This window comes from Ictidomys tridecemlineatus, chromosome 7 (genome assembly GCF_052094955.1).
Source record: "Ictidomys tridecemlineatus isolate mIctTri1 chromosome 7, mIctTri1.hap1, whole genome shotgun sequence".
Taxonomy (NCBI): Eukaryota; Metazoa; Chordata; class Mammalia; order Rodentia; family Sciuridae; genus Ictidomys; species Ictidomys tridecemlineatus.
In genome coordinates this window covers 88,692,274-88,715,958 of record NC_135483.1, presented here as the reverse complement: position 1 = coordinate 88,715,958, position 23,685 = coordinate 88,692,274, and the positions used below count along the sequence as shown (strand labels likewise).

Genomic DNA, 23,685 nt, shown 5'->3' with positions numbered 1-23,685 from the left:
AGGGTAACTATGGTTGACAGAATAAACTGAGTGTTTTGAAGTAGCTAATAGAAGATTTTGGATGTTCCTAACACAAAGAAATGATAAGTGTCTGAGGCAGTAGACATGTCAAATACCCAAATATAATCATTACACACACACACACACACACACACACACACACACACACACACACACACACTGTATCACATATATATGTACAATTACTATGTCTTATTTAAAAATGTACATATATTTTAGGCTGCGCACAGAACATGCCCGTAATCCCAGCTACTTGGGAGGCTGAGGCAGGATTGCTTGAGTCCAGGAATTCAAGATCAGCTAAGCAACACAGCAAGACCCTGCCTCAAACAATAAAAATTGAAAATATATTTTAAAAATAAAAAATCATTGAAGTTATTCACTTTTACTACTCCATTTCCATAAAAACAACGCCAATGCTAAAAATTTCTATTGATGCATATTGAGTAAGGAGATTGAATGTCCTAAAATATAGCTTAGATTAAATATAGGGAGAATTTTACATTATTGGTATCAGCATTTAAAAGAACAGATTCCACATTCCAATGCCAACCATCACAATCACATAAATAGCACTATGATACAGATGAGAGAATTGGGCTAGATCAATGGAATGATAAATGACATTCCTTAGATAATTATAATAGGATGAAAGTTAATTATCCAAACTGAAAAGCATATGCACTGAATATCTCAATCCTGCCCTTGAAAAACTTTAAAATTAATGTTTGTTCCCTCTACTTACTATATTTCAAGAGTTTAGTTTCCCTTCATCTTGTAAAATCCAGATTCTACTAAAACTATATAGAGTCTCACAATGTTGGCCAATTAATTATTTTTTTAAAGTAGTTGGACATAATACCTTTATTTTGCTTATTTATTTTTATGTGATGCTGAGGATTGAACCCAGAGCCTCACACATGCTAGACGAGCGCTATACCGATGAGCCACAGTCCCAGCCCCCACATAATTCTTCTATTTAGGAAGACTGATTTATCTATTATTTTTTCACTATTAATATTTTTTGGACTATTCTGATGGAAACAAGATATGTAGACAAGCAGATGGACAGATTGGTAAGTGGATGGATGAATAAGTGGATAGATGGATGGTAGGTAGGGAAATAGAAATAAAAAATTTAAAAAAAATTAAAAAGATATGTAAGAATTCACTCTATTTCCTTAAGTAGGAATAAGCAAATAAGAAAAAATTAATTGCTGAATATTGTTTCTATATTGACTATGTAATCAAAAAAACAAACAAACAAAAAACCAAAATCTCAAAGCTTTTCTTGTCCTTAAGAAGCCACATAAAATAAGAAAGTGTACAAGCAACAGTGTTTTGTTTTAAAAATATTGGGTGTTGTATGTGTTATATTAAAAACATATGGCTGATTTGATACTAAAGAATTTTTATATTCATTGAAATTAGAGATGCCTCTATGTGGGAAGATGATGATATGATGTAGGTTGAGAGAAAGCATGTGCTTCCATTGTTGTCAACAGTCCCTCTCACAATGCGCAGAGGAAATGGTTACAATCCTCTGGCTGCACATAAACCTTCTACCACAATTCTCCACCCTACTGCTAACAGCATGTCTGCCCATTGAGAAGTGTGACTATAACTACAGCAATCGCTTGCCTTCTTCAATCTCAGAATGAAGAAACTGGAACAGGCATTTAAATCCCTCCTACACCCAGGCCAACTTTTTCTAAAGGAGTTCTGCTTCCAGATGATATGTTAATCAATGTGTCATTTTACTCCCATTATCTGTAGCTTACCAATTCTGAAATGTCACTATTGTGCCATGGTGTGTTTAAACTGAAAGTCATGTTATAAACCAATTGAGTTTCACCTGCCTAAAATTTCAGTTTTTAAAAAATTCAAACATCCAAGTTATCCAATTTTAATGTTTATTATAAAGGCAGATTTCCTACACCCCAAAACAATTAGAAATCACTGGGACAAATCCATTTGGGAAAAGGAAAAGGATTAATAAAGTACTTTTAAAAAGATAAAGAAAATCCTGTCCTTTTCTGAATTTCCCAGTTATATTCAACTTCACAAAGTCAATAATTCATGACCAGGTCTTAAGGGAATGTTTATTTCTCTCTTAAAGTAAACATACATCCACATAAACAAAAAAGTAAGTCTTACAACATAATAACAATTGCATTCCATTTTTTAATAAACATAATTTGCAGCTCTAGGAGTCCCACTGAATTTATGTATTCAAAGCCCACAATAAATATCAGAAATCACAGCCTTCAAACTTAGCATCATCTCTAATTATATCAATGAATATAAAAATTTCAGTATCAATCATATGTTTTTAATACAACTGCCAGTATTGTTTAAAACAAGGATGAATAATATAAAAAATGGAAGACAGGCTCTCAACCTCATAAGTTTGGGAATTCCACTTAGGATAGTTCTCTCAAGTTCACCTCACATATGGGGTCTTATGGAAGCAAAGATTCTAAGTTGTCATTTTTCTCCTTTTTTTATATCTGTCTTACAATTAAAGGTACATTACATTACATTACATTAAAGGGTATTTTTTCTTAAAATCTTTGTTATAAATGTGAAATTATCTTTCTGTACTATTCTCTCCAGAAAGAAACATATATATTGCTGGCCTTAAGCTATTTGTTAGGAAATGCAAAAATCCATACTATCACTTATAGTCCACTCATCTATTAAAAAACAATGATCATATTTCAATTTTATAGATGCAGTTTTTAATCCTAGAAATGGTATTGGATTTTTCTCCTAAAATGCCTTCCAGACCATTTTACTACACTCCTTAGAAACTATTTTAATGAAGATTACTACAGTGCTAACTTCTAGATCACAAGTAATTTCATATTCTAGCCACAGTAAATTGTGTTAAGTGAATAATGAAAACTGTTTTTTAAAAACTCTTTTATAAGTCTTTGTCCATAGTGCATTAATTCTAAGGAAGGAGTTAGTTGGGCAAATTATTTTTGTGCCATGCATTAAAACAATTAAAATTTCTTAATAAAATGTTTAATGTTTCCCTGGAAGCCAGACTGGTGTATGGGGTGGAAGAGAGATGCAAATTATAAATCACTGGGGAGTTTATTTGTTTGAGAGTAAGATTTTTTAAAGAAATACCATGGGCTCTGGTTTATTAGGTAGAAATGACATCATTTATACAGACCATATCATTTGATGAAATATTACCATATTTATCAAACATTCAAATTCTTGATTTAATTGGAAATTTTAAATAAAAATAATTGGAGCATTTTGGGTTGTATGAGTATGTGTTTTGAAAAAGCATCCTATTAATTGTGAAATAATTAAGTATAACCTTAATTTGTTTGAGATAGAAGCATTTATTTCTTCCTTCAATATAGACATTTAAACAATTGTTTCACACCTGAATTATTATTTCTGACTCTCAGATTGGAGATAAGAAGCAGACAAAGGAAGTCAAGAGTCAACCAGAAATTGAGAATAGCAGGGAGTTGAGGTGTTAAAAGTCTGCCCAGCTAGTTGGAAGATGTTATTCCAAAGTCTACTGCACTCGTCTCCATGAGCTATTTCTTGAAGTTATAATCATTTTTAAATCTTCAAAATACAGTCTTTTCATAGACTCAAGATAATGTACAGGGGAATGCATTTCACTACATATTTCTTAATGACCATTCTGGAAGCTTGGTTAGTCAAAAGAAATTTTAGGAATCTCAAATGTATCTGATGTCATACATTCAAGAGAGACATACAAAGAATATTTTGGATTTTTAAAAAATAATTTTAGTTGTAAATGGACATAATACTTATTTATTTATTTATTTATTTATTTTTATGTGTTGCTGAGCATCAAATCCAGTCTCTCATGCTGTGAAGCAAACATTTCACCACTGAGCTGCAACTCCAGACGAAATATTTTGGATTCTAAAAGAAAATTGTTATCATCAAAATACTTGTCATCTTTGACCACTGCTTCTTCCTCATCTCTCATGTCTAATCAACTTTTTTTAAAATTGCAGATTGAACTTGGGGGCACTTAACCACTGAGCCACATCCCCAGGCCATTTTTTTGTATTTTGTTTAGAGACAGAGTCTCACTGAGGTGCTTAGGGCCTCAATAAGTTGCTGAGGCTGGCTTTGAACCTGCAACCCTCCAACCTCAGCCTCCAAAGTCACTGGAATTACAGGAGTAAACCACTGCAGATGGCTTTATCTTTTAAGTACTACATCTCTCTAGAATGTTTTTACCCTTCACCTCCTCTTCACTGCCTCTACCATACTTCTAGTCTCTACTAAAAGTTTCTTGGATTTGGTTATGATTACAAATTTCATAAACATTATGGCATAGCTTTATATATTATGATTATATTTGTAGCTTTGACTATAAAATGATTGATTGTAAATCATTCCCTTTCTCAAAACTATGCAATGACTCACTACTCTCTAAAAAACAATCAAATCCTACACTCTTATATTTAAAGTTTTTTCACCAAGCTCTCTTTGACTGATTCCACATTCCAACAAATGATTCAAAATAAAATTAGAGAATAAACAAAAATATAAATTAATATTTCAACATAATATTTTTTCCTTTAAAGTACATTGCTTATATATATTCACAGCTATGACTTTTTGTCTATTGCTAACCAAGTAATGTGGAAAAACGATTTTATTTAAACATTTTTAGTAGAAAATTCATTTCATGTAAATCTAATATCTGCTAATCTTATAATTTAACTACATTGAAGCGCTTTAAGTATAAAAACTTCAAACATAAGTAAATGTGGATGATTTTTTGAGTACTAATTTTAAATATATTTCTTCTAAACCCTAGTCAGGTTTCTTTTTCTCCTAGTCAGCCATTCTTTTTATCAAATTCCTCACATCAAACACACTATCCTTTAAGTGCAAGCATACTAGCTTCAAGATATAAATTTGTCTCAAATAGTTTTCTCTGTTTTGATAAAAGATGTGAAAATCACTCAAATAACTCCTAATTTTAAGAGTAATTGCAACCTTCCAGCAGATTATAACATTATTTTCTTTATCAAATTACAATTTGGTGCACCATAACTAAGTATTTTTGTGACTGCCAAACTATTTCTAATGAAACTACTTCCAGTCTGTGCTTGCATCTGAATATTTATCATCAACAATGAATAGAATCTAAATTTTGTATCCATTCTTTAATAAGAGAGATACCCTAAAATATTACACTTCAGTAATATTGTGATATATATATATATATATATATATATATATGAAACCCAACATTATTAAATGAATAGATATAAACACTGCTACAGACTTAAAAACTAGCCTCTCTAAATTCACTCATACATTCAACATTCATTCATTAGCTGCTATATGCTAGGAATTGCATTAAGAAACAAGAAAAAAAAAACAGCAGTCAGGATACTTGCTAAGAGATCAGCATCAAATAAATAATTACTTTCCAAAAGATTAACTGATATAATAAAATAACATAATCTATCAACAAATATCATGTTGTATAATTCATATAAACAATAATAACAATTAATTGCAAATTTTGTTCCCAGTCCATAAGGGTATCAGTTCATATTTAGCATATAAACACTAAATTTTTTAAAGTCACATATTTTTTCTTACTATAATATTAAAGGATTATTTTCTTCTGGATTAGGCTATATGTAAGTCTGTCTCAGCAATCAAATAATATCCACTATTCAAAAAATAAAGTGCTGATCTGGCCAGCGGCGTGGGCGGGTGACGCAGGCAAGTGGGCAGACCCGTGGAGCAACGCCGCGGGCCCCAGGCGGCCCCACTGGCATAGCGAATACTCATGGCCTGGCGCCCCTGGCCCCTCCGCCTGGCCCCTCAGCTCCGCAAACCGGAGCATTGCCCAGAGGATCCGCGGCCCCATTAAGAATGACTGAGGAAGCATGCCGAACTCTAAATCAGAAATGAGCCCGTGAACCGGACCCTAGAGAGGATGATGTGGAGGCTAAGAAAATGTAACTGGAGAGATGATCCTCAGCTGCAGACTTAAACTCTGATGGAGATACAAGAGTGACACCTGACCCAGGAGCAGGTCCATCCCAAGGATTGCTGAGCGCAGCAGAGGCCACCACAATAGGCAGAGGTGATAGACTGGTGAGCGATGGGCCAGTGGATATAGGAACCTCACACACTGACATGAAATCTAAAAGGACACACTACATTGCCCTCTGCAAGCAAGTGATGGCCATGCTGCTACTGAAGCAAGATCTCAGTCCATGAGGTTGCAGAGCCTCATCGCAGCTGGGGAGAGGGGTGCTGCTTCATGGTGGACAAGGATCATAATTGAGGGACCTTTCCATGGGCTTTCTTCCTTTCTTTCTTTGCCTTTAGTTTACCAGACACCAGCATAAAAGTGGACCTTGGGGGCTGGCTGTGCTTCTGGCCCCCTCCCTCTGCCCCACACTCAGTGAGTTCATCTTGGACATTGTGACACACTCAGGCGAGGCTGGCTCCCAGGGCTTCTGGAGGCATTTCATTTTCTTTTTTGCTTTTCCCCATCTTAGGTTCCCAGTCTTCCACTGCCTCCCCTGATGGCAACCTATAGGTTGAAGTGTGTGTGTGTGTGTGTGTGTGTGTGTGTGTGTGCGCGCGCGCGCCCGCGCTTTCCTAATCACCTCATGATGATAGGAATTTAAAGTAAACTGCGCAGGTCCAGGGGTCCCTGTCATGCATAGGGTAGTCCCACTAGGCCCATACCCTGGAATATGGTTCACTGATGGTGCCGCAGTCCCCCAGCAGAGATGGCGGGCCCAACCCAGATGACTGATGGATACAGAGATAGCCAACATGGTTCTTGCTTCAGCTGAAAGCCTCCGTTGCTGCTCGAGACCCCCAAACTTCCCACACGTAGCAGAAGAACAAATGCAACCAGATCCAGTCAGAGACCCAGCAATTCCTGAAGTGGTGCGCTGCCCTCAAATCAGGGAGGAGAGAATCAACTGGCAGCTGCATCCAGGACCTGAGCAGGAAGTTGGGAGAGAGGGCTGCTGTGAGGTTTTTGTTGTTATTGTTGTTGTGGTTTATTTTATTATTTTTTTCCTTTTCTTTTCCTATATTTTTGATGGACACAATCTCAAGCCACCCTGGCAGGTGCACCTGTCAGTGAGCGAGCACAAGTGTGTCCAGATGGGTGGCCAGCTGCTTTCCCCCAGACTTAAGGATTTCCACTTGTGTTTAGTTAGAGCCTTTCCTTAAAGCTGGGGGTTGCTGTCAGGGTCTGCTTTCAGACTTCTTTTCTCTCACTATTCCCCTTTATAATCTACAGAATTTTTTTTAAAGGATCAGGTCTGCTTTTAGTTTTATTTTATTTTTATTTCTTGCCCTTCTCCTTAAAAAATGATTCTATGAGAAAAGGTATAAGCCATTCTGTGTCTACCACACACTGAGCCACCCCTGTGCCCATGTGAGGGAATCCCACATACATGCACATCTGTGTGTCTGCAAGAAGACTGGGCACCGCTATTCCTAGTTCTTCTCCAGCCCATTTTCCTACTGATGCATTTAGGGACTTTAACTTAAAATCCTTATTCTGTAAGACCACCTTTTCCAAATACAACTGCTACAACATTCTAATAAAGGCTGATTTAACTTCCCTCCCCCAAAATAAACTGCAACTATACTTATATGAAAGAAAGACAAAATTTATGATAATTAAAAAAATGGCAGCATTTAATTGCATCTATTTATATACTTCAGCAAAATATCTATGAAAAATATGTTAACAAGACAGGTCTCTGATCTACTGAAGACAAAAATTTTGGTTCCAGTTCCCCATATTTCTGTTTAGCTGTGAATCATTCAGAAATGATTAGGTATACATCCCTTGAAGGAAAAAATGTTCATAATAAATGAAAAATTGATTCATCCCGGTGATGCTAAGGAATTATCTACTGAATCATCTATTAGCAACCTATTTCGTCCATAGAATTCAAAAATTTTCATTTTCAATACTTTTATCTTTAGCTACATCAGACTATTAATTTGGAACATGCTTCGCCATAGAAACAAGAAAGTTCTGATGTGATCATATCTATAAAGAGAGATATATTTGAATCTTACAGTAAACTGATCTTTAACATTAACTTGTAATACAGTTGATGAAATGGTATTTTTTAAAAAATGAAATATAAACTAAGATTGGGTTGAATCATCAAATAAAAATGTACCTAGGTGAAGGAAAAAGTGATTAGGCATTTCAAAGTACAACCAAAAGAGTGATTTCTAAGGTGCCTTTGAGCTCTTGGATTCAAAGAGCTCTTAAAAAGATAATTATGCTCTTTTTAAGATTTCAAGTTCTCATCTCATTGATTGGTGAAACACTCTATATTTTTGAAACCAGAAAAATGAAAAATTAAAATAGAAGATAATACAAGGAACCTTGAAAATCATGAATAAGAATCATTTAAAATTTTTGAAACACCTGCAGTGAGAGATTTAAATATGGGAAAGAAGAAGCAAGGGAAGAGTCAGAGGGATAGCATAAGCATTAGTTTTGCACAACTATCCACATACCCTAGACTCAGCTTGCCACCTCATCCATCATTCTCCTCACGTTTGGTTCTTACACTTTTGGTACTCAAAAATACAGTATTTTAACTTTTTGCAATTGCAATCAAGCCCTTGACATTCCCATGATAAGAAACAGTTTCTAGAGAGGTAGAAAAATCGATCTGAGTTAAGAACTTTCCTACATTCAACTCCAAGTTGAGAAATGCTACTTTTCAGGCTAGAGTCACTTCCTGGTGAATCAGGTTTAAAAGCTCAGAAATAGTAGCATACTTGCTCATCACTTGTTATTTTACAGCTCCTATTTCATTCAACATTAACTGAGTCACAACCCAAATTTTAATATTGTCCCGACTCATCTGCAAAAGACCAAGTGTTGAAGGGCCAACAACCATATAATTGTTTGCCACTGTTATAGAATTAGGTAAATATTTTTAAGGTTATTGAATTTCTTTCCTTTTCAAATTAAAATAAATCTATTTTTAAACTGACACATATGAAGACTTTTAAAGTGTTTGCAACAATCTGTGCCATTTCTAGAGATGTGAGGGAACATTCAGGTTGTAAACTATTATTTTATAGTGGCCTTTGTTTCTTTTAAATTATTTATTGGTGCATTATACTTAGGCATAATAGTGGGATTTATTCTGCCAATTTCATACTTTCATAATTTGATCATTATCATTCCTAAGTACCCCTGATTTGCTTGTTTTCCCCTACTAATATCCCTTCTATAATTATTATTTAAATGCAATATATATGTATATATTTGTACATATATACACACACACACACACACATATATATATATATATATATATATATATTGCACATATAATGTATTAACTTTATATATACATGCAGGATTCACTGTGGTACATTTACATAAATCAAGCATAATTTGGTAGATTTTGTTCACTAGTATGCCCCCATACATTCTCCTTCTCCCTCGCTCTCAAGCAACTTCATCTATTAGTTTCCCTTCTATTTTTGTTTTTGAAATCCTTTTTCCCTATCTCTAGCTTTTTCATAAAAGAAAATATTCAACACTTGACTTTCTGAGTCTGGCTTATTTTGCTTAGCCTGATGTTCTCCAGTTCCATTAATTTGCCAACAAATGCCATAATTTCATTATTCTTTATGGCTGAGTAGAATTCTACTGTTTATATATACCACATATTTTTATCCATTCTTAGGTTTATGGGCACCTGTGCTGGTTCCATAACTTTGCTATTGTAATGTACATAGCAGCCTAAATATTTTATCTGATTTTGAACCGTTTTAAACAAACTGAAAATGTTTTAAGATGGAAACATAGATTCCTTCAATTTTTCTTTTTTCAGTAATGGAGAGTGAACTGAGGGGCACTCTATCATTGAGCTACAATCCTATCACCACCATCCATCTTTATTTTGACACAGGAACTCACTAAGTTTCTGAGGTAGGCCTTAAACTTCTGATCCTCCTGTGACAGCCTCCTGAGTAACTAGGATAGTGTGTGTGCCACAACACTCAGCTGAATCCTTCAGTTGTTCAATACAATTAACACTGACCAACTTATATTATGCACTCACTTTTGTACTTTTGAAAGTTCTGATGTCAATGGAATAATTTTGAATACTTCTATTTTTTACATCAAATTTTATTAAGAAAAAAAATTCTATGATTTTATTAAAAATGTGGCACTACTACTTATTAACTTAAAAAAAGATTTGGATCATACAAATTATCACAAAGCAACCTACATCTGAAGAAAGCAAAGAAATACCAAAGTTTTAATGCCCAGCATCTTAGTTTTTACTCATTTCTGCATTGATGTGATTATTCAAAAATAAATGTACTTCCTGGAAAGAGTGGTGCATGCCTTTATTCCCAGCAGCTCAGGAGCTGAGGCAAGATGATCATAAGTTCAAAGCCAGCCCCAGCCACTTAGCGAGTCCCTAAGCAACTCAGCAAGACACTGTCTCAAAGTAAAAAAAATAGAAAAGTCTGAGGATGTGGCTCAAGGTTTAAGTGCCTCTGGCTTCAATCCCTGATACTCCCCCCCCCAAAAAAAAGTAAAAGTGTTGGGGGAGTACCATTAAAATAGAAGACACATCAGTAGAGTAAAGGGATTGTACTTATATGTAAACAGGGAGAAGACTTACTTTAAAAAGTTTTGGTATAACATCATGCAAGTTGCTTAGCACTTTTACAGCTGCACTCAACAAAGAGTATTATATTTAACTAAGCTAAACCAGCACATTTTTACATTGGGAATAAATATGTCTCATATGAAATTGAGAATATCTGTTATACAAGATAAATTAATGTTTTAAACTGGTTTTGTTTATATTTCCCTTATTGAAGGATTTTTTTAACTTCTCAATCAATAGTTTAAGAAGCACTCTCAATGCAAATTGGGTATTTTCTTGTCTTACCATATGAAAAATGTGAAAAAATGAATAAAAATAACAGGAAACTTCATCATAGCAAGTTATTCCAGTAAAAAAAATTTCAGTGTAAGTGGAAACAAAATAATTTTATTTTAAACTAAGATTTCATCCTGTATTCTGGGACCAAATTATTGCTTTTTGGAAAGGAATATGTGTACCCTTATATGATATAAAAAACATCTAAACAATAATTTTTTCCCTGCCCAACATGAAGGATGGCATTCTATCCTTCTTGTTCAAAAGAATACCATTAAGTTTAGGCATAAACTTCATTTTCTATGCTGTACGATAGGCACGTTGAAATTCGGTACCTATCTCCTACTTATTTCTCCTCATTTATTCCAGACATGATTTGCTTCTATAATGTTTTCATTGCCCTTGCATCCATCATCAATACTAAAATTAGTGTAAACAAAATTTTTTTAAAAGAATCTATTTTCCTTAAAATCGCCACAAATAGTTGATCATCAAGAAGTCTGAAAATTGTTGAAACATTTCAAGTATCACTCGTGTTGTTAAAAAGAGAAAACAAACTGGTCTTTAAATGCACAAAGAAAAAAATAGCCTTTCTCTTCATGGTGTGCAGTAAGTGAAATGTTTTGTATTTTAACTTTCACTAGCATAGCAGAACCACCCTATCTATAGCATCAATAAAGAGCTACAGCTAAGCCACACCTACACTAGGTTTAGAAAAAGATCACAAAGAGTCTTTATATTTTTCTTCATTTGCTCAATTAATGCAACACATTTCTGCAACTTTCAAACACACCTCATGTTTATATTTCAGTCTTGGAGAAAGTACCCAATACTTCAATGAAAATCTCATAATGTGTTTTAGACAAGTTACAGAAGATAATGATAAACATTAAAAATCAACACTGATGCCATACAATGTACATACAAAATTATTTATATCAACTGTGATGAATCCTATATTCAAAATATTTAATGTTTAAAAATGATTTTACAGGTACATTTCTAGTAGATCACAATTTTTCAAGCAGTCAGAATTTATTCCATTACAATGCAAGAAGTTTAGGCAACTAAATTGATTTAACCTATGTTTGGCAGCCCATCAGTTGTGAGAGCAAATACACTACTTGAGTAAGTAATCTAACTTAGTTTTCATATTTAAATTTTATGTTAATCTTAATATCAATTTTGCATGTAGGAGGTTTATGTAATATAAAGAAATACTGATGAGAACATATTAAATAGGATGTTTTTATATGTAAAGTGAGGCAATGAACTATGATCTAAAATAATCAAAAACTACACGATTTTTTTAAAAAAAGACCTGATTTAAATTCCCTAAGCAAGTGTTCCCTATATGTAATATTTTCTCTTGGTGTATATGTACTTAAAAATAAATATTAATTCTTTTGTAAGGAAAACTAAGTTAGGCAAACTTAAATATATATATATATATATATATATATATATATTGATGTGAGTCAAAATAGTTTAGCCTCCCATCAGGTCTTCTAACATATTTTTCCATTCTACCTATGTGTACCACCAATGATCAATATTTTACATTGTAAAACCTGTGGTATTTTCTGGATTCTATCTTCTAAATCAGTTCACTCATATCATTAGATCAAAGAGGTAAATAATTAAAAGTAAGAAAGTGATTCACTTAAAATATTTTATATTAAGTTGTATATTGGCTTGTGGCTAGTATTAATTAATAAAATATGGGCATATATTCAACCATCCCTAAAAACTGACAAATCAGCTGCAATTTGAGCTGTGATTGGAATCTTTTGAACAGTATGAATACTAGAAACATTTATAACCTTTATTAATTGGAATCTGCTGATTTTAATAAAGTTTGTTTATGATAAAGTTGCTTCTGGTAAATCTTGGCGATTTCTCACCAGCCATGATTCATAAAGTCCTCAAGCATTTGCTATTTTCTCAAATAATGTGAGACAGCTCAACTAATTTGTTTACCTCCATTAACCTGTCACCTCTTTTCATTTATGCTTTTGATAAAACAGCTTTTAAAAATCAGATATAGCTGGGTATTTTTTTCCAAATATAGTCTAAATTTTTATTTCAAAAAAAGTGCTTAACACCTATAACAGATAAAATAACTTATAGCATCAAAAAGGAATATAAAAAATAATCTGAAAATGATTCTGAAATATCCTCATTTTTTCAGTGGTTCTCAAGGAATCATTTCTTTTGGACTGAAAGATAAACACACTTCCTCAGCAGCTGAAAGCCTTTCAAAGAACCTGACAGATGTCACTGTGTTTCTGAATCTAACATAAAAGAAAAACTAAGTTAATAATGGCAACTCACCAGACTTTTACAACACAATTAACCTAAAGCAGGAAAAAGTTCTGCATCTTTCTTACTGGAAAATATTTTAAAGTGAACACTCACAGTTAAAATATATATTCTTTTTTTACTCAAAAGATTTTATTGCACTAATTTTGTTTTTTAAAAATATCCAGCTTTCCTTGACTCCTTCTTCCACCAAAAGAAAAGGTTTGTGAATACTACTTTAAATGAATGTTTTGTTTTATCTCCTAAAGTTTGTTTTTAAAATTACATTTTATGAAATTAACAAGATTTTGGAAAATTCTAAAAAATTTTGGATAGACTTCTCAATGCATTTCAGTATTTTTTACTTAATATACATTTCTAAAATAATAACAAATAGAATATTTTTCATCCTCTCAGATAAATAACTGCTCAAAGTATAATCTACAGGAATTTGAACTTATACTTCAGAACTCGAATGACAGAAGTGAAAAAATGCAACATCAAACTTATTAATATTGACATACAACTACAGTATAAAAGTCTTGATTGAAAGATTCATTTTCTGACCAATATGTTAATTCCAAATGTTTCAAATTCATCAAAAATACCATAGGAGACAATTCCATATACAATCCATCACCACCATCAATCATCAGATTTTAAGCTATTACACATAAGAAATCAGGTTTTAGATAAGTAGAATTTTTAAAAATCCCATGTTAAACATTAAAGTTTTCTAATGCAATGTCTTAGCTATACTTTTATGCTTTCACATCAGTAATTACTTAAGCATTAATCACTTTAAATGAACATAAAATAAACTCTAACAAAAAACAAAACACAGGTAAAATGTGGGCATGCCAATTTCTTTTTTTTTTTAAGAGAGAGTGAGAGGAGAGAGAGAGAGAGAGAGAGAATTTTTAATATTTATTTTTTAGTTCTCGGCAGACACAACATCTTTGTTGGTATGTGGTGCTGAGGATCGAACCTGGGTCGCACGCATGCCAGGCGAGCGCGCTACCACTTGAGCCACATCCCCAGCCCCGCCAATTTCTTTAATGTTAGAAGCATGAGGATTTTCTAATCTTGTAGGTTTGGGGACATTGCTATTTCAGGGTTTCCCCGTTTTGTCACAAGATAGGTTCATGAATTAAATCCCATCTTGATATGATACCTACCTCAGTGTCTATCACATAATAACCCAATAGGAGGCAATTTTGGTGAAATCTAGGCAGCAGAGAGAGGTTATTTCTTTCTCCATGCCTATGCTCACTTTTCTGATGAAAATTTAAAAGAAATTCTTAATTTATAAAACTAAGATATGAATCATTAAAAATAAATAAAATATTAAAATTACAAACAGTATTCTTAAATGGTTCCACTTGATGTTTGCCTGATAGAGCCCTGTGTGTGCCTGGCAGGGTGCCCAGCATAACAGATACACAACAACTTTATGATCAATGGATGTAGGGTGTGTGTGGCTTGTTCAATAAGTGACTGCTGAACTGAACTGAGCAAGGGAAATACTTAGCTCAGACAAGAAAGGGAAATGTCAGTAATTAGTTTTCTAAGTCAAAATAGTATTGTTAATGCTAGAAAGTAAAAAATGCATTTCATTGGTTTTTCACCAGCTAGACCAGTGAATAATACACAATAAAATAGTATCACCTAAAACTAGTCATTTATACAGACTGGAAATTGAAAAAGATGAAAGTGTACTGTTTGGATTATTAGATCTCATTGAATTATGGCTGCAACCTGTGATGATTAAAGACTAAACCACAAAATCCAATTTTGACAATAACTGCTCCATTAGATGGAACAAGAAAACAAAATAGCAAATTCCACCAAGCAAGTCACTGCCCATCACCAATACCCAGTATCACAAATGGTATGGCAAGCTTTCAAGAGTAAAGTATACAAATGTGATGCCCCAGCATCTAATATTAACAAGACTCTTTAACTTTCAATATGTAGGAAAATATATATATTTGATTAAAGCCTATGAATCCTGTTCCAATTACAGCATTATAATTTAGGCTTAAGAAAGTGTCTGAAATGTCTATCTCTCCCACTACCTTGCCTCTTCCTTTCTGCAGACTGGGAGGGTAGAAACATCAAAGGTATTAACATAGTGAACATTATAAAGAAGAAAACAACAGGGGAAAAAGTCTATGTGCAATATGGTTTACCATGCATAGGTTGGGGAGGAGGGCAGAATCTCCTGCAGCTGTGTGGGCTAACGGACGCAGATAATTAACTTCTATCTCTGTTGTGTTCTGGGGGGGACAGTTGAAAGGGCTGGAGACTTTTACTAAAAAGAAAAATGTTGTCTTATAAAGTAGTCTTGGGAATACAAGAACACAAAAGCCTCAAAGAGCTTTAATCTTATAGGAAATCTGATCAGGAGCCACAGGGAAAAGTCAGATGACTAGGGAACTAGACATTAACAATTTTAATAAAAAAGTAAAATGAAAAACAGCAGGTACAAATAAGATTTTGTATTAATCATTACAAGTCAAGATTCATCATTTATAATCCAAAATTTAGAATTAATTGTGCTTTCTTTATTGCTTTCATCATCTCAATATTCTACTCAAAAACCTTCTCTGTTTAATTGTGTAGATGTATTTTGTATGCTCCACTTTCAAGGGCCCCTTAACCATATCTCTTGCCTTTGTAATGAACCCTATTTTCCATTACAGGCTGTCCCAGATTTGTGCACAAATGAATAACAATACTTACCAAGAACTGCCATGAATATATGAAAAAAAACTACACAACTTGCAACTCTGTGGAGAAGAATGCACAAGAACAACTTGAGGGAGGGAGGTGAAGAAGAAATGGAACTATGAAAATCTTTTAGCCAAGGTTTCCCTTATGAAAATATCTTACACAGGGGAACTCTCTTTCTTCAACCCTTATCCCACCCCATTATTGGTCTGTAGTACTGTCAAAAATTCCAGCAATTACAAGTTCATTTGAGCTGAGCTAAGGAGTAGGGTGTTAAAATTATAGGAAATACAGTTGCCAGAATGAGGTAGCTATCAGTCATTGACACATTGTCCTGAATGAATTCAATCAACTCTCTTTAAATAGCAAAGAGCTGTTACCCTGAGGGAGTGGGAAAGGCTGGAGATGAGACCCAGCACCCTCAACTCTACTGCTTTTTTCAAGGTAGTTAGAAGCACAGATGTCTTGGGATATGATAGAGAAACTTAGCTGTAGAACCAAGAAACTGACATGTAAAAAGTGGTGTAGAGAGGGCCATAGGCTAAAGACAAAGCTTGACTTCCTCTATCACTTTATCTTCTTGTCCCAAATCCACCACAACTTTTCTGACCCTCTGCTTCTACAGGCCCCAGAGCTCAGACCAGTGCTGTCCTAGGCCACTTTTATTACTTAAGTAGGTTAATTACAGTATCTTGGGCTGGCTCAGAAATCTCATTATAATGTATATAATCTCTAAAGTTCTAATAATTTGAAAATATATCCTTAGAACACACACTGTTTATGGGAACTACTTGTCATTTTCAACATATAACTCCTACCCAAACATCCTAGTTAGACTGGTGTCTTCTGTTTTGCAAATGTTACATGTTTTTTATGTCACCATCCATTGAACTCATAAAATATCTCCCTTACACAGATTGTGGTTGCCCTTCTTTTCACACAAGTTTTAATTTTTCTTCAATTCCAAATCAAGCTCTACCTTTTTGAGACCTAATTAGATTACTCCAATACTCACCAAATACTCCTTTTTCCCTGAACTCTTACAGCACTTACCACACAATGTTCATAGTTATTTATTCTTCAGTGTGTTCACCTTAACTTTCTAAGTATAGATTGTGAGCCAGCAGTCCGCAGGCAGAAATCATCCATTCATCTACTTAAGCATTCAATAAGTATATACTTTGTACCAGCAGCTTTCAAGGTTTCATAGCCTAAGGATCATCAAGTAGTCAGGACCATGAAATGTGCTATAATTGGGGTATTCTCAAGGTGACATAAATGCCGGTGAATAGCTCTAACTGGACTAGGGTAGTACAGGATTGGGGAAAGTTTCAAAAGATGTAACCTGAGTTGAATATATGAGACTAAGCAAAAGTGTATCAAGAAGTCATTAGCCCTCTGAATTTGGATGGGATGAAGCAAGTAGTTAGGATAAAATAGCAACTGTGACTACATAAGGTCTTAAACTAAGGCAGTGGGATTCGGGGACATTCAAAAATATTTTTAGGAGGTAGACTGTACAAGACTAATAGACCAATAATAATAATAATGACTATCATTTATTCATCACTTACTAAGTTCAAATCAATGTTAAAAGCACTTTGTCAATGCTGGGGTGTAGCTCAGTGTTGAAGCATTTACCTCTTATACACCAGGCCTTGGATCTGATTCCCAGCACCATAATAATAATAAAAAATGCTTTATCCACTTAATCATTTGACTTAATCCTTACTGCAAATTTGTAATGTAGACAATAATAGTATTCTCATTTTACAAGTTGGAAAACTAAGATAGTAAAAGCAAGTGTCATATAACTTTACATGACATATAACTAATGGAACTGAAATTTGAACCAAGGCAATTGAGCTTCAGAGCCCACATTCTTAAGTGCTTCAGCATACTATCATCAAGGACAGGGAACCCAGATAACTGCAGGTTACTGAGAGAGAAAAAGTACAGACAGAAAGTAATACAGTGTATAGAACTTAAATACACTGCTTGTGCATTTGTTAATTACTGCAGCTCCTCATCTCTAACTTTGAAGGCAAATTGTTCTCTAAAATAGTGTCACATCAATACCCCTTCTACCAACTAACAATGCCTAAACTAAGTTGCTATCTTTGGCTTTAGTTCCTCTCTCTCTCTCTCTCTCTCTCTCTCTCTCTCTCTCTCTCTCTCTCTCTCTCTCTCCATTCATTTTCTTGAATGGTAATGGTAACCAAACAGGTTCCTGATCTTGATCTCAGTCTGTCTGAGCACTTGGCACATTTAGCCTCTGCCTAAAATTATCTATGAATATGGTTTATAATCTTTATTAGATGAAATTCCTGATGGCAAGAAACAAATTTTGTTCAACTTTGATGAACAACAATTAGTACTCAATATTTTCTCATTAAAAATTAATTGGATTGAACATAAAATACAGTATTTCTTGAAGTTTCTACTGTTTTCACTCATCTCTTAATTGTCTTCATTTGTCATCTGTAGTACTTTTATTATTTCTTTCTTTTATATTAATCCTTTTAGACTTAAATTTTATCTTAAAAGTAAAATTTGTATTCCTAAAAGTAGAAAATTAATATAATTTACCATAAAAAGAAAACCATAAAATAGATATGTAATTTCTAAATCAAGTAATGCTTATACATACCCTAATATCATTCTATTTATTAAACATACCACACTACAGGATAGCTATCTATCTTTGCATTTTTTTAATTGAGGTAAAATTCTCATGACATAAAATGTATGGTTTTAAAATGAATAATTCAAATTCAGGGCATGTAGTGCATTCAGAATGTTATGGAATCATGCCTTCTATCTTTTTTTTTTTTTTTTTGCTTTTAGCAATAACATTCTATTATAAAGGCACTTTACAACTCTGTCTCATATTTGAGTATAAGTTACAGGTATGTGGGCTAATGATCACCTGAAAACATTTCTCTATTCAGATCCATAATCCAAGTTCTCTCTGAATATTACAAGGTGAAAATAAATGAGAAGTGAAGGTGGAAGAGGAATAGAGGGGAGCAAGGTTTTCTGAGTTAAGGGTTTTGTAGCAATGAGGAGACAAGGAAGTATGAAGTTATTTTTGTTGTATTTTCTTCTTTATACTGTGTTAAGTAATGCTTACAACATAAATTCAGCAGGCTTTTCATGAGCTTTAGCTCAGAAATTTTCTCCCTGCAAACAATGTATTTACATATGTGTTTATTAACTTACACAGCAATCTCACAGTAACTAGTAAAGATTAAAAGGGTGCACTCCTAGTATATTTGGTTGCAGTGTTTTAAGAAAAATGCATATTGCCATGGTGATGAAGCTCTAAATGACTCACCAAAATATCTAAAAATTCAAATCTAAAAAAAAGTCAAAGAAATAAATATCACCAAAGAAAAAAAGATTAATTGTAGCTTAAATATAAAACTAAATCACTAGTTAATTAACCAAACAATACAGATCTAATAAAAAGCAAAACCAGCTTGAAAGACCCAACATTTTTAAAAAAACGCTAAAAAATAAAGCATAAATCTGCATAATATTGACTTTTATTTCCATTCTCTCCTTTCCCTTTTCAATGTTCTTTTCTACCTCTAGGAGCTTACAAAAAATTATTTCCATTTTAATTTTGACTTAAAATTATCAGAGTAGGGTATTTGCTATTCTGTGAGGGTTTTGTGGGTAAGCTTTAGATATCATTATCTCTATTTGTCATAGTTTTGATCAAGTCATCAAATTTAAATACTTCCACTGTTTCTTAAAGGAATTTGATTTTCACAATGCCTTGCCTGCATAGCATTTTTTAAAAGAAAGAAAATACAAGCAAAATCTGTTGCTTAAAAGGGTGGTGGTATAGTTTTTTGTTTTAAAACAAACAATAGCTATATCAACAATTTTAAAAACTTGGGACAAAGAGTTAATTGGAACTGATTTTATGATGAATAATTAAACATTAAAAACTTGTTCTGAAGCACTAGGTTATTTTTTTTCTCCCAGAGTCTAATAAAGTACATGTGAATAACTCATTTGTCTTGGTCAGAAATAAATTTTGTGCTCATCTACTTATAAGTACTCAGTATGTTCATTAGGATTTATTTTGAGGATATACCTGAACCCTTTCCTCATTTAAGCATTGTCCACCATGTTTTGACCTCTAAGAAGGTCTAAGTAATTTATATCAGTGCTCAAGAATAATTTTGGACATCTTGGCCTAAAGCAAGTGGCTATTTGTAAAACTGAAGGACAATTCCAATGGGTTTGCTGCATTGCCACCTCCTGTTTGTTTTGTGAGAGGATGAGAATAGGGAATGCAGATAAGAGAAAGGTAAGAAAAGCAGGGAAAGATCAAGTAGGTAGGGTAAATGCTGCTGAGAACATATTGCTGCTTAACCAAGCCATGCTCATATTGTTTAGATTTCCATCATTTTAAAGTACATTATCATAACATTAAAAAAAGAAAAATGTTAAGCAAATGTATCTGATATTTAAGGTCATCACTGGAATATGCTGGAATCTTTTGGTTCTTTGTAAAATATAAACAATGAAGACACTGACTTTTTTGTGCATGTGAAGCTAATGGATCATGTCCACGATATAGGCAGCAATGATGAATTGCAATACGTTATTACTAAAGGGAAAAGGTTCAAACCGATATTCACACTGCAATCAATGAGAGTAAAGAAGCCAAAGCAGTGAGCTTCTGGAGAAGGTTTGAAGATGCCATGAGGGATTAGCAGGAACAGCTTCCTTCACTGACTGGATGCTCTTGAGGCTTTTCCAGTTTAATATCAAACATATCTTCTCTGCTTCTGTCCTGTGTGCTTTCCATCCCAGGCAAAGCCGCTGGACACGTCGGAAGAGCTGCTTTACATTGTATCCTGCTTTTGCTCTGGTTTCAATGAACATAACATTCAGCTCTTTGGCTTTCCTCTCTCCTTCTTCAATTGAAACTTGCCTCTTATCAGCAAGATCTGTTTTATTTCCTACTAGCATAGTGATAACATCACTTCCTCTTTCTGTTCTGACATCAGCAATCCATTTTGTATTTGCTGGAATGAGTGAACTTTTGTCATATCATAAACAACAACTGCCACAGTGGAGTCACGAATGTAGCTAGAAATCAATCTCCTGAACCGCTCTTGACCTGCTGTGTCCCATAACTGCAATCATACTGCTGTATCCTCCAAGTACATGATTTTTGATAAAAAGTCAATGCCAATTGTTGCCTGATAAGTGTTGTCAAAACTGTCATTCATGAATCTGGTGATCAGGGACGTTTTCCCAACGCTCTGCTCTCCTAGGAACACCAGCTTGAATTTCCTCAGCAGATTCCCGAAGTCTCCACCCACGGACAAGATGGAGCCGGAGGAGCTGCCACATCCTCAGCCCAGAGACCTCCCAGATCCACGTTGCTCCAACCAGCTGATGAAGAAGGCGAGCAGATGGGCGGGCCCCTGCAGGGCGGGGCAAAGGAGCAAGGCTGAAGGGCAGCAGGATCTCCATAGCACACAGCCACCTTCCCGCAGAGTAGCCTAGCCCCCAGGAGGCCAGCCTCAGTGAAGGGAAGGAGGGCGGTGTCGGAGGCTGCCAGGGGTGTTCAAGGGGCTCCCAAGGCTAGCGCCTTCTCTTTCCCTCAGAACCCAGCCGGAGACTAGGGTGGGAGAGGCTGAGGGTGGCGGGGCTAGAACCGCAGATGCATCTGGGACCTTTCACACACAGCGCCCCGACTCCCACAGCTGCAGCTGCAGCAGCCAAACCTGTCCATGCCTTCTATCTTGTTACAAAAAATATTCACCACCCTAAGAGAAAACTGATCCCCATTCTCCCCTGTCTACCCTTTGGCTCTTGTGAATAGTGCTACCCTGTACACAGTTCTACATAGGTGTAGATTTGTTTCATTATCAATTTTCAATTGTTTTGGTATGTATCTAGGAGTGGAATATCCAGATTATATGATTAATTCTATGTTGAAATTTTTGAGGAATCTTTTTTATATATTTTTTGTGTGTAGCATTTTTTTATGTGTTTGTTTCAAAATAACACTTGTGGTTAAAAAAGAATCACCAAATGCATGTCCCTAAACTTATGGCATACAAGGTAATAGGTTCATTCTAAATATGCTTATGAAAAAAACAAACTTCAAATATGTTTTTATCATATTTGTGGGATAATAGTTTTCTTTACAGCTGGTCACTCTATAATAGTAGTAGATGATCCAAGCAATTACTAAATTTGGTCTCAATATCTAAAGATACATAATTGATTTCATCACAATCATTCCCTTGTATTAACATTTCGCTCACAGATTATCCCTTTATATTTAAAAAATTCCATTTTTACCTATTGATTCATGTTGACTTGAACAATAAAATAGGAAGAAAAAACAGAGCACAGGTTTGATTCCAGTTCACAATTGTGTGTAAATGTTGTATATTTAATTATTACCATTTTATGAAAATAAGATTTTCTGTACCCTATAAAAATGCAGTAACAGGGCTTGGGTTGTGTCTCAGTGGCTTAGTGGTTTCCTGGCATGTGTGAGGCACCACATAGAAAAATAAATAAAATAAAGTTATATACAACAAAAGATATATATATATATATATATATATATAGATATAGATATATATATATATATATATATATATGTTAAATGTAGCAACACTTTTTCAGGCATACCTGAGCACTGCGTCAGTAATTCATCACTTGGTCTGGATAGGGTGCTGACACCTGCTCTAGTCTTAACTTCACCAATAACATTTATATAATGATAAGTATGGTACAACCAAGGCATTCTCTTTTCTAATAAGCATCAAAATAAGAAGCAAATTTAAATTATGTGTGTTTGTCTACTTCTAGTAATATGTATACCACACTTCAGAAAATGCTGATATGAGAGGGGCTATTTTTTTAAAGCTGCATAAGCTATCCTCACCCATTTTATTGCCAAAGAAAGAGGAAGTTTCCACCTCTTCTTCAAATGGAAAAAGTATGGACTCCTCATAAAAATTGGAAATAAATATGAAGATCTATTCCTCTTAACTTCCCAAGAGAAAAGTTAAGTGTCTTTGGGGAGCATCTTATAGAATCCCAGCTGGAAAGACAAGTACCATAGGGAGGGCTCACAATCACTTGCACTTAGCAACATCTTCCACTGGGTGATGCACTCATCCTGTGATTTCATAGGATACTTTGGATTTGAAGAGTAATAATCTCCAATTTAAACAGTATGCTATATTTATTCCTATATGCAAACAAGTATGTCAATCCCTAGAATATTTTAAACCCAATTAATTGGTGAACAAATCATTTTCCTTTTTTAATATGGAGATTATCATATCATCCTTCTATTTATCCTAATTCTGAGGTAAAACATATTTAATGGTGTTTCCAAGTGCAAGTGTCCATCATTGTATACAAAAATAGGATATGCCTAAGAAACTGTATATAAAACAATTTTCTATCTGAAGACTTTACCGTCACTGGCTCACACAACTAACAGGGGTGAGTTTCAATTAAAGAACAAAACATATGAATATAAACCTGTTCTCAAAGTATTTTGAAAATCAATCCACGACATATTAAAATAATTTAATAATATACATAGTGAGGTGCGGTGGTGCACACCTGTAATCCTTGGGGCTCAAGAGGCCTAGGCATGAAGATCTTGAGT

General features: G+C 34.2%; 1 pseudogene; it reads right to left on the bottom strand.

Moving 5' to 3' along the window:
- Window positions 1-20,742: 20,742 nt before the first annotated feature.
- LOC101964643 (ras-related protein Rab-6A pseudogene) lies at window positions 20,743-21,382 on the bottom strand (annotated as a pseudogene).
- Window positions 21,383-23,685: the final 2,303 nt, after the last annotated feature.